This window comes from Ixodes scapularis, unplaced genomic scaffold, assembly GCF_016920785.2.
Source record: "Ixodes scapularis isolate PalLabHiFi unplaced genomic scaffold, ASM1692078v2 PGA_scaffold12__126_contigs__length_90152505, whole genome shotgun sequence".
In the NCBI taxonomy this organism is placed as follows: domain Eukaryota; kingdom Metazoa; phylum Arthropoda; class Arachnida; order Ixodida; family Ixodidae; genus Ixodes; species Ixodes scapularis.
The window spans coordinates 66682270-66694700 of record NW_024609838.1 but is presented as its reverse complement, the minus strand read 5'-3'; the positions used below and the strand labels follow the sequence as shown (position 1 = coordinate 66694700).

The 12431-nt window shown below is 42.5% G+C and overlaps 1 protein-coding gene and 1 non-coding gene across 2 annotated transcripts in view; both read right to left on the bottom strand.

Moving 5' to 3' along the window:
* The window catches only part of LOC121835229 (platelet glycoprotein V-like), a 48797-nt gene that overhangs the window by 27637 nt on the left and 8729 nt on the right, over window positions 1-12431 (bottom strand). The gene's annotated exons all lie outside the window — the stretch shown is intronic.
* On the bottom strand, window positions 239-310 carry Trnaa-cgc. The gene has a single exon. It is a non-coding gene; the product is annotated as a tRNA-Ala (tRNA).

Below are 12431 nucleotides of genomic sequence, written 5' to 3'. Positions count from 1 at the left end.
TAACCACTTCAACTTCTTTCACTTTTTTATTTATTTATTGAGATACCTACATCGCCCAAAGGGCATTATTGTAGGTAGTTATAAATGACGATAAAATACAGCAATGTACATTTAAAAGGTAAGCTGAAAACATTTATAGCATTAACCCTCATGTGGATTTTGTGAAACTGTGAGGGCTAGGCGTAAATTGAACATTTCCCGATCAAGACGATTAAATTTGCAAACCGTAAAAGAAAAGTGGAGGTGCCGGGGATCGAACCCGGGGCCTTTCAAATGCGAAGCGAACGCTCTACCTCTGAGCTACACCCCCAACGTGCAGTCCAGTCGCGTTTAGGGGCTCTAGGGGCCGGACTCAGAAGATGCGTCAGTTTTCACGCTTCTTCATTCTGTGAAAGTTTCATTGTCTGACGCCTTCCCTCCTCCAGACGACTTTAGGTAATAGAAACTAAAAAAAAAGCACCTGAAAACATGAGGGTGCCCTAAGATGTTTTTATTGTGCTATTTTTATTAAGGACTTATTTTATGGGAATTTCGTTTTAAATGCCCATATGCGCTTATTTTTTAATCATCCGGCACAGTTCGGCAAGTTTTTCGTGACCTAATTAAGATGCCATAACAGCTCGACGTGTCCGATGCATTCAAAATGTATTATCCGCTTTAGAAAGAAGTATTTAAGGCACATAAAACATATAGTATGCTAAACGTAATAAAGTTGAATAGTTAAAAAAAAATCTTGCGAATCTTTAATCTATTCGCTCAAAAAACAATGTTAGTTTCATTGTCATTATTCATTTAGAGCTAAGTCATTTCGAGAGATATCTATCTGCTACGCCACAGAGCTTTAGTTGAGGCCCTAGACATGTTTCTTAAAACTAGGCTCTAGGCCTGATTGATGTAATGATGGTATCTGAAATTTGGTACCTCATGACTTTGATGTTTTGAAGCTTCCCACATCTTTATGCTTTTGCTTAATCGGTAATATTTGTTGAGGTGGTGGAACGTGTTTTTAATTAACAATACAATGCAGTGTGAATTCTTTGCAGATTACTCCTGTGTCAGTCAATCTGCGCTAGAAGGAATTAATATGCGTAAAAAAACGAATATAATAACCATTATATTCGTTTATGCAAGTGGATGCAAGTTTCTGGAATATTTAAGAAGCACTCTCAATTTGACAATTAAGATTGGGTATAATTACTAAAAAAAATGAATGCATAAATACATTAAAAATCCAACTCGAGCGAGCTCGAAACCACTCAGAAACATTAATTGATATTTTAGTATTAACAGAAACTGGGCCAATATAAAATGTAGAGTTATGAATTAACATATCGGTGATAAACTTCCAATATTCATCTCTTCAAAAACTGAAACGATTAAACAAAACAACTTTACTGCACCAATCACGTTTCAGCATACAACCACCGAATGGTTAAATGGTTTCATACTCGAGGTTGAAGAGACCGATTAGATTGACATGTTTGGCTTAGAGCAGGGGTGGCCAGGCTGACCCGGCCTAAGGAACGCAAACAAAACCACCAAACTTTCGAGAGCCGCCTGGAAAAGGAAAGGAAGAAAAAGGGGAGAGGGTTAAAGCTTTTTCTATAGCAATAAATGAAACTTGAACTACTTTGGATCTCTCCGAGTCAAAAGCAGTCCAACTGTACGTATACGTAGCAGTAGCACAAGACTGTCAAATCGCAACCTTTCTTTTAATTCAAAACGCGTTCCTTTTCCCTTCTTAGGAAAGTGCTCGTGTGAACTGGTGAGAAGCGGGGAACGTGGAGGGGGATGTTCGATTCACTAGGGAGCCGGAAATCGCAATTTAACACGCAGAGCCGCATGCGGCTCCCGGAGCCGCGGCTTGGTCACCCCTGGTTTAGAAGATGTTGATGAGCCTATGGCTATGTTCTTAATTTATTTTAAATCAACTTTTACATGTAAATTTTATTACAATATATCCAAGAGATCTAGGAAAAACGAAGACCATGATTCACGCCAAATTTACTCCAAAGGTAATATAAAAAATAGATGTAGCATAATTGTGTTTGATATAGAGGTCTGAAAACCGTGCAATCGTTTAAAATATATCAAAACAAATTACCGAGGATGCTACAATCAGCTAAAGCTGAGAATCAAAACAAACCGTCTAGGGACACTTATAGTCGCACCGACTTGTTATGGAGAGACATGAACTCAGTTACAGATTTTGGTTGTGTTCATCAGCCTGTGGAAGACAGTGAACGAGATGGTGTTATTCAAAGTGACCTTAATTTAGCTAACGCGTTCAATGACAATGAAAGGAAGACCCATTCGTGGGTCCTTAGGGAATGCGTAAGCATGGTCCTTGGGGGACGCCAAACACCCTTTGGTAAACACTAACGCTGACCCCTTCACTTTTCTCTTTTGACTTTCTTTTTGGCTTTGTCTTTGCTTCCTTTATTTTTGTTTGATTCTTCTTGGCTTCGTTACGGGGTCAATGTTAGCGTTTTCCAAAGGTTGACGTATGTGGCGCTTCACAAGGGTCATTACTATTGAAAAATCCGGTAAAAACTTCCAGTGAAATCCGGTGAAAACTGGTGAAGTTTCCCCCATTTTCATCTAAATTCAGCGGAGTTTACCAGTTTTTACTGGAAGATATGCTGGCAGCTACTCTTGATTACCAGATTTTGCCGGAATCTCACCGGCAGCCACTTTGGCCCGGCTTTGCTGGAAATTTTACCGGTTGTCACTCGTTCCCCCGTCTACCGAACTTTACTGGAAGCCGACGCGAGGGGAACGAAAAGCCGAGACGAGCGGGGGACCGTGTGTGTAATTATGGTGCCTAGAACGCAGCAAGGACGAGTCTCCACGCACTCTCTCTCCCGCGCGTTGGGTGCGTAGGGAAAATGAGGGAGACTTTTTGCTATTCCTTCTGAAGAAAACCGTTTTTTTTTCTCCGTCGAAGTGCAAGCTGGGCAACGAGCGCACGCTCTCAGTGTCGACTTGCTAACGCATTCCCCAAAGATCCACCAATGGATCTTCCTTTAATTCTTTTTCTCGACCACTTGGACCAGCGCTAGTATTTGGTTAGCACTCAGTTTTGTAGTACAGATCAAGGCATATGCGCTCCGCACACCTGCAAGTCCAGATTCGCCCCAGCATCCGCGTGCGCATTGCCTTCCACCCCGTGACGTTGCCTCCCCCTCTCACCCTTATCCTTTACTACTTTCTTCCTCTTTACGCCGAGCGCTTCCCTTTTCACTGTTCTTTTCTGTAGAGAGACGACGTCAGCTCTTCCCTGTCATGTAGGTACTAATGCTAACGCATTCATAATTTGCTAATCTTGCTTCTTCAAACAATAACACCGACCCTTTTAAATACATGAGCAGCAGGAATGGCAGTTCTGTTTTTCTTCAACCAGTTACAGAATCTGAGGCATTTTATACATCTGTACAGTTAATAAACGCTGCGGCCTATGGCTGTGATAATTTTGTGCAAATACGCCCAGTAAGATATGTCACTGGTATACCTGTATCATTCAAAGCATACCTTTTTTATGCCTTTTTCGTCTGCGGTATTTCCTAAGGCGGTGCAGGTAGGAAAATATCCGTCTTATGCAGCAAATGAAATTAAAATATTCAATATTATAGACCCACTTCTACCCTTCCTGTATCATTCATAGGCCTAGAACGAGTTTCTACGTTTCGAAACTACCTAGGCAGAGTTTACTGACACCTTTTCAGACTGGCTTTAGAAAATATTGTTCAGCAGGTTTACTTTTGTTAACTCAAAAATAATATATATCACAAAACTTTTTTGAGGAAAAATAAGATAGTTAGTGTGTCTGTTCATTTTACGAAAACATTTTATTTTGTTGGCCAGATTATTTTTCTTCGTAAACTTGAATATTATGGTATTTGAGGACTACCACTGTTACTTCTTATACCATATTGAAGGCACCGTGGGCAACGTGCAAAAAATTTCTGGGTATTTCTGAGATAGGAAGCACATCATTTGAGTTGTTCGATAAGCACGTGTTTTAGCACCTCATCATCAGCGTACTTGTTTCCTCTACCAAGAGAGATGAACACGTTAACACCCCTATTTTACATGAGTTCACTATAAGTCGTTAATGGTTTTATAACACTTGGCTTTGTATTCTCTGAGAGTGTCATGGAAAAATCATGTAAGTTAGCCTGTCTCATAGTTGCCACATGCAGTGTGCTTCACATACCACCAAAGCTCCTGTTCCAACTGGTGTGGGAACTTTACTTAGCTATACTTTATTGTATTCTTACTTAGGTTACTGCAGAGTCGTCAGAGATACATGGTATCTCATCTTGATAAAATTTACTTGCTTCACAAAACGAAAGTGTTGAGTGATATGTAATGCACCTTATTATAAACATACAGACCCACTATTTATGAATCTCCAAATTTTCAGGATGACTAATTGATTATAGACTGCATCAATAACAAAAATTAAAAAAAGAACTGTCATTTTAAGCAAATCAGCAGCTTTAGAACAAAATAATTCTGTTTATCTTACCCGCCACAGTGACTTTTGGATGGTTCTCACATTCCGATCTAACTATGGGCAGTAAATGCTTCAACATTCAGTTCGTGGACTTTTAAATCAACTTAGAAACAAACACAGAGCTAAACACCATTTCTGCTAAATAATAATAATTATAGTCTTTATTGGCTAAGGGGAACCTTCGAACAGCGGAAAGGCGACAGCCCGTAACATGGAGGCCCGCAGTGTCACGTCTAGTGATGGCGATTATGAAAATTTATGTACAAGGAGAGGACGGCGCGGTCTTTTTAACACGGCAAGCACCGTTCCTCAAAGGTTCGGAAAACGTTCCAGAGAGTTTGCCAGCGAGAGCTGAGGTGAACTCTCGCGGGCGGATCAATGAACGTCTCAGATAGACAATCCCTGGTGGTTTGCTGGTGCCATCGCTCACCTCAGTGAAGGCAGTGGGCTCCAGGAGGTGGTTCAGTGTTGGTAGACGGCTGCCACCCCCAAGACATTCGCGTGCAGGGTTTAGACATAGCGCAGCAGTCACCCGGTGTGGCATCTTGCTATCGTCGTCATTTCATGTTTTTACTCAATTTAACAGTTCTATTGCACATAAATAAATAGTTCTGTTGTTTTGGTTCCAGTATTGGTTTTCTATTGTTAGTTCAATCACCCTATAACTTAATATTTCTGTCCGGATAATTTTTGTCGTCATATAATGCACAAACTGCTCTCCATGCAACTTCCTATGGATCGGTAAACTCATCAAGCTTCATTTTAAAGCCTTTTCTTTTTTCCCCACCATTTGTAAAAATATAAATAAACAGTACTGTTAAGGTTCAATATTTTTCTAGCTGTAAATCACTTGAAAAATAACTCAGGCTTTTGTGGATATCGATATATTTGATAATTTTTGTGAATTGTATAGCCAATAAAACGTGAAGATTTTAGTCTTTGTGTGGGCATCACAATTGTTATTACGTCTAACAGGCAATAAAGAAAGAACGGTTTAAACTTGAGTCAGTGTACTCGAAGGGGCGCAGATTGTGTTTTTTGTATTATTACAGAGCAAATAATTCGCAAAATGGCCCCGAAAATTCTTTCAACTCTTCAAGCTTACCACAGACTTTAAACAGCATAAAACGTTCAGCGTTCTTATTTAAATTCGAAAACAAAGAATTTTGAAGTAATAAAAAATGTAAGAACCTGAAAAATATTTAGTTTGTCAACCCTGACTGCTCAAGTTTGCTGTTGAGTTCATAAGTTTGAAGCGAAAGACCTATTGTTGGTGGGTTGATAAAACGTAATTAAAAAAAAAAAAAGGTCGAACAAAATTACCTCTGCATGCCAATGGCGGTATCTCTTTAAAAATAAAGACCGCGGAGAGCGCTAGCTTCACAAGCCCGTGCCCTTGCCGGTACCTTTCTCCTTAAAGAATAACTGCAAAAAAAAAATGTTTTTAAACAGCCTAATTGGGACAAACATGTCTCAAAACATTTTTTCCCCGAAAGTTTTTTTTTTTTTTTTTTTACACCAATATTTATTGCGCGAGACTGGTTTTGGCTTGCGGCTATTTCGTCCATTTTAAATCGCGTCACGTCACGGACTGGCTGCTATACGTCACGAACTGGCTGCTATGCATCACGGAGTGACGTGCGATAGCAACTCTTCTCATTGGCTCGAGATTGATTGACAGCTTAGAGCTTGGTCGTTAAACCTTTGTGATATGTTGTAATTTACTTGTGAGTGGCATATTTTTACGTTTACCGAATAACCCATGTAATGAGAATTATTATTCTTTACAAAACTGTTACAAGATGGGCACTCCCGTTTGGATTCATACCATAACAAACAAAAGCTTCTCCATTCTTTTCATGGCGACCGAAGTCTCTGCTCCTGCTTGTCTCGCCTATCTCGACTAGTCGTTTCGCCGAAGTGATCAGTGTTTCGTGTTGACCCAGGTGCTTGAGTGAGACTTCCTGAAGTGAAGTAGTGTTTGTTTAGCAACTGTCGCAGGTGTTAATGATAGGAAGCGACGCGGGGTTTCGGCTCTCATATCACGGTTTGTTACTTTAGTTTTCCTCTTTGCTTTCTTAGCGTGCTTTTTTTTTTTTTTTTTTTTTTTTTGCTTGCGCGTGCAGATGTCTACTTTTTTTGGAGATGTAAGCACTTGTAAAGCGGTGCCGTTGCTCCTTAAAGGGGTGCTAGAGGGTTGATCGCGACAGCGAGTCTTCCAGCAGCCATATCGCCCCGAAAGATGACAAGCTGAATGCTATTTGACTGGAGGCAACCAGGCGTTCGCGTAGCGACAAACGTGACCAGGTATGTTCTCGTCATCTCGCTTCAGAGGCCGTCGAGATTCGCACCGGGTGCACCGAACGTCCGCGACTAAGACACAGCTGTTACGTAAAAAACCTGGCACAGCCAGGTTATTACGTGACAGCTGCCCGCAGAAGCCTTTGGGCGTCCAAACTCTGCGTTAGCGGACAGATTTTTTTCCTTTTTTTCGGCTTCTGAACCATCTTAGATAAATTTGCTTAAAATGAATCTGTAGTGTACTGGTCTCTTCCTACCTGCGAAATGTCCACCTCCCACGACGAGTGGTATTCTCTCTAGAGCCCGTGACGTCCAATGTTTTTCCCCATTGGGTTATGGCGCCAAATGAAATTTCCACCTTTTATCCCTATGCCACCTTTGTTAGGTATAACAAGTTTCTTGTCAAGTTACGGTTGTGGCCTAGTACCTGTGTGGCAAAAATAAGAACCTCGCACGGCCAAGGTATTGCAAAATAGCTGACCCCCAAGAAAAAGCGAAACTCCTGTTAAGTGAAGCATGCGATTCTATTTTAGTTGATAACTAAAGATTTAAACAACGTGTCACAATTAGACTCGCCACACTTTTCTTGAGCACAGTTCTCACTGGGCTAACCAATATAATCGTCCAAGCAGTCTTAGTTTCCAAAGGATAAGCAAAAAACATTAATAATCAGCTGATTGCACTCACTGAGTGAAGCCGCCAATTTTATTTTTGTCAATAAAACAAGTTTCACACCAGCTCCATGTCGTTTAGCCCCATCGCCCTCATCCCGTAGGCGATCTGGAGCACGACTGGGTTTAGGATGCCACCGAAAAAGTCGGCGTGATCCGTGATGCAGCGGCTACCAGCCTTGGAGGCGACCTCCGGAACAGGGTTGGGCAATATCGCGCTACAAATGTATCGCGATGGCGTTTCAGAAATACATTTCGTATCTGTATTTCTGTATCGCGATACATTTTTTTCTCCAGTATCTGTATTCATGTATCGAAATACATTTGGAATGTTTATTCGTATCGCGATACACTCAGGATGAAATGTATTTCGTAACATTTATTGAGAAATACTCTCCCCCCCCCCCCCCCCGAAAAAAAAAGAAAAGAAACAAGTCCGAACGCATTTTTCTTTTTTTTTTTTTTACTTCTGAGGGCACCAGAGTCAAGGAGATGCTGGGGCATTGTTACTATGGTGACGAAGGTTCCTTTTGATTCTGCAAACTATTTTTCTATGCATCCTCTTCTCTCTTCTGAGAAGTGTTGCGTAGTCGGGGACTCGAACCTGGTGGCGTGCCAGGAGTGGAGTCAGAGCATCTTCTGCCGCAGGTCCTTAGGTAGGGATTTCTTGAGTCATTGTTTGCTGGCATCCAATGCCCACTGCTAACCACCTTTCTCGCCTTAGCGTATAGAGTACACCCAGCCGGCAAAGCTGAGTCACATTCCGTTGCAGCACCAGCCTGGCGGTGGTTGACTTGAAATATTAAGAAGACTCTCACTGTGAAGTTCAACACATATTCGAATGCATCTGCGGCTGCGCCAGTAACATTGCACGGCTCAAGGGTACATCATCAGCCGACGTGAACATGACCCGCTGCTCTGGTGATCCGAAACCTAGAAGAAGGCCAGAAGTGGCCTCGCTGTGCCATCCCGCGACTCGTCTCGAGACCGCTGTTTCTCGGACAGCTGGCACCTGTGCCGGCAATATCAGCTCGCAATCCACGAGGTCTCTATCTGGAGTATGCAAGACGAAACTTGAGGTCTGCAATCCATGCATTGGTGGCGGAGGGTCGGTAGTAAGGACCTTCAGAACAGGGATGCTACCGTATCGTTTTTTCAACCGTAACAGAAGATAAGACAGGTATTCCAAGATGTTGGAATACATTTTGAGAATAGTGGACCAGGTGGTCCACTATTCTCAAAAATTCCAAATGACACTGCATGCACGATCTTCAACGAGGTAACCTACAACGAAAGTACGTACTGTCCTTTCATACAGCCACGTGGTAAAGTTTCATGTCCAAGGCCACACCTACAGATAAAGAATACTAGTTCATTCCACCGTGACATCATGTGATCAATGTGGACAGGATTCCCTCGCCAGACATGGAAGGGACCGCGGTCAGCCGTTGATGGAACGTTTTTTTTTTTTTTTTTTTGCCCATTGAAGACTTTTTGTCGTCCGAAACCACTACCTTCAAGGCAAAGTGCCAAGCCTACAGGAAAGTAATCTCGGGTAAGTAAAACATCCACTTCAAACTTCAAGCTTCATCTCAGTTGGCGTCTCAAAAAATGTGGAAAATGTATTGCACTATCAGTATCTCTGTATTTGTATTTCTGCTCTCCCTAAAATGCATTCCTGTATTTGTATTTCCAAATACTTTTTGCCTCTTCTTAAAATATATTTCTGATACGTATCGCGATACATTTTTACGGATGCATCTTAGTATCCGTATTTTAGGTACTATTTTAATGTATCCCCGTATTTGTACTTCCAAATACATTTTTGTGTATTTCTGCCCAACCCATGCTCCGGAACCTCCAGGCAGCAGACGCACTCGCGGTCCGTCGCCATTAGCTGGCAACGGCCGCAGCGGCCCCTGATTGCATGAAATATCGCAAGAGCCAATAACAACAGTAGACTAACTTTTTTCTTTCAATCCTGACAAATCGAGGCAGTTTGGTAACACCCGAGCCATTCAGTGGCCAATTCGTCGAAGTATGCGGCGTCTCGCGCGAGGAGGTAGCAGCGACGCAGTCCTTCATCCCGCCTACACCGCGCCGAATAGGCGGTGCGCCCTATGATGCGCCGTCTTCGTTGCTGGCAGCCGTCCTCCTCGGCGTATCTTCGACAAGACACATCGGAAGTCGAGGCGCTGCGTATGTCGTTCAACTCCGCAGCCAAGTCAATCCAAGAGCAAATCCAAGAGCGAGGGGCGGGGCGTACTTCTCCGCGCTGGTCGAAAGAGAGGGAGTTTCAAATGTGGAGAGGTTGTGACTCGACTAAATTAAGTCCTGTGGCGCAAAAAATTGCTAATTTTTTTTTTTCGTTTTTGTGGAAGATTTTTTTTGTGACATGCTTGCCCCAATCAGGCTGTTTAAAAAAACACTTTTTTTTTCTTTGCAGTTACCCTTTAATAACGCTTTAGAGGTGTATCTCAATAAATATTTACATTAGCTTAAGTATGCTGGCAAAGACCAGGGAGCACAGAATGTCTTGTCTAGGAGATGGGTATGAGCTATTTTTATGTGTGTCTGTGACGTCACGTGACGTCATTATGTCGCAATAATGAGACATCGCAAAACGTAACGATAATCGTAACGTCACAAAGTCATGTAACCTCTTGGCGTCACGGGACGTCACACCAGTGACGTCATGATATAACGTGGAATTGTGACGTCATGCGACTCCATGACGTCAGTTCCCGAACATCTGGGGGTCAGATAACGTCACACTATCACGATATGTCACACGGTCGTGTGACGTCACTGACTTTGTGGTGCCTCTTCGTGACAGTTATCCATGATGGTCCTTGTGACGGTTTTATCACGGAATTCGGCTGATAAACACATTTCGAGTCAAAACAGGACTAGAGACACATGCGACGGACGTTTTGTATCCAAGAGTTTGAGCAATGAAGAAGTCAGGTGAAAGGGAACGTTTTTCTCGCCAGTCGAGAGCCGTATGTTTCAATCCCTCTTCAGACTTCACTTCTTTTCCTAAAAGATTTTCATGGGGCTCTTAGAGCGTCATGGTTGTTATACATTATAGTCGAAACACGTTTGTTCGTCTTGCACTATTTGGACAAATTTAAAGCATTGGTCCTCTTTGAATATCTAGTAAAGTCTGACGAGTTGTTTCTTACAATGTATTGGATATTTTTTTAATAATTTCGATATCTCTGGAAAGCTAACAGCCACATCTACAAATTCGTTATACGTTTAATATTGTATGTAAGATAGAGTGTAAACTGCGTGTTTAAAAATATATCTTTAAAAAAATGCAGCAGAGTGCGAATAAATTTTATCGAAGCGTTGGTATTAAACATCGCAACAGTCACGCCTGAAGAGCCGAGTAGGCATTGTAGGGATGGCCGAAGGGGCTTAGCCGAAAGAGCTCGGGGAATTGGCGGCGCGGTCACCCGAAGCGTCCTTCGGAGGCGCCCGATGTCTTGTCTTTCCCTTTGGCGGCAAGCGGAGGCCAGCTCCCGAAAGTGGAAGCAGATTTCCCCGCGTGGGAAGTAAACAAACCTCTGTTCGCGGGTGGTCGCCCTTGCCGCCGGGGTAATGGGGGAGGCGACCTTGTCGGGGCCATGTCGGCGACTTCGGGGGAGAGAGGGAGGTCTGGCCTCCCTTCGGAATGTCGGTGCGCCTTTTTGGAAAAGTTGAGTTTCAACGAGCCCGTGCGCGGAGTAAGTCGTGATCTCCCGCGGTCCCGAGGGTTCCGCGTACTTTGTCCTGCGGGGCAGAGAACTTGCCGTGCGCGGCAAGGGACTTGGCGCCGAGGCGCTATTGTTGGCGTTGGGTTGCCGCGGCATCAGCAGCGTGACAATTGTTTTGTCTTGTAAAAAGTTGCGCATAATCTGTAAATATATATTTATTTACTCAACCACCGAGTCCTGAGCATCCCTGAAGCCACCGGAAAGAAGCCACCCTCCAGCCAGCGCAGCACCCCACGATCGACGAAGAACATTACTGGCATCGAAACATAGGGTTCCCAATTTGAGTTTGTTTGGACATCCCCGATTTGGACGTCCCCCATATCCAACTAAACCGATCTCAGTCGAAGGTTTCCCTCCAACACAAAACACTCCAATTTATGTGGGCATGTTCTAATTAAATCCCTACAACACCAAAGAAAAAATAAACAAAAGCGTAAAATATTGTATTTTTGAAGTAATTATAAAAAAATGAATATATCCGAAACAGTTTTATTTCTAAAAGCGTGCGGTGGGCATGATAGTGTTTAATATTCAATCTTCCATCAATAAAAAATTGCATATTCTAAAATGTATCCCGATGTCAAGAATATTTAAGCATGTTGAATAGGTAACAAATACAGAACGCTAGACTTCACGAAATTTAATATTATAAGCCTGATCTGATATTTTATTTTTAATAATTAAAGAAGAACCGTGCGAAATAAAAATATTAGCGATTGCAGAAGAACAACGAAAGACGACACGGAACGAAACGAAACGCCTCTCGCACACCATGTAAAAACTAAATTCTTCCTTTACTTAACATGTCTTTGACGCTCTTTATGCAGCAACTTAAGGGTGCCGAAATCGAGGACTTCAAGAGAGGAACGACCCTCAACAATAATGAAGTTAGTTGCTGAACGCCTTCAACGAGTGAGCGCTATGGACCGACCGTTGAACCACCTTTGGAAAGACATCGGGACAAAGTAAGCCACTCCTTCAACTGAAGCTTACCGATTTCATTAGGATAAGCTTGTGGGCTAGTTGCTTGTAGATATTGAGATAAAAATATTTCCTTCCTCGTTGTTTTGCGCTTTAATATCTCAATAAGAAGCTTACCAACCCTTTGGTTAATACCAAGATGAAAAGAGTTGAAAAGAAGAGGACTACTCGCAGAGCACAGAACAATCTAATTGCCAA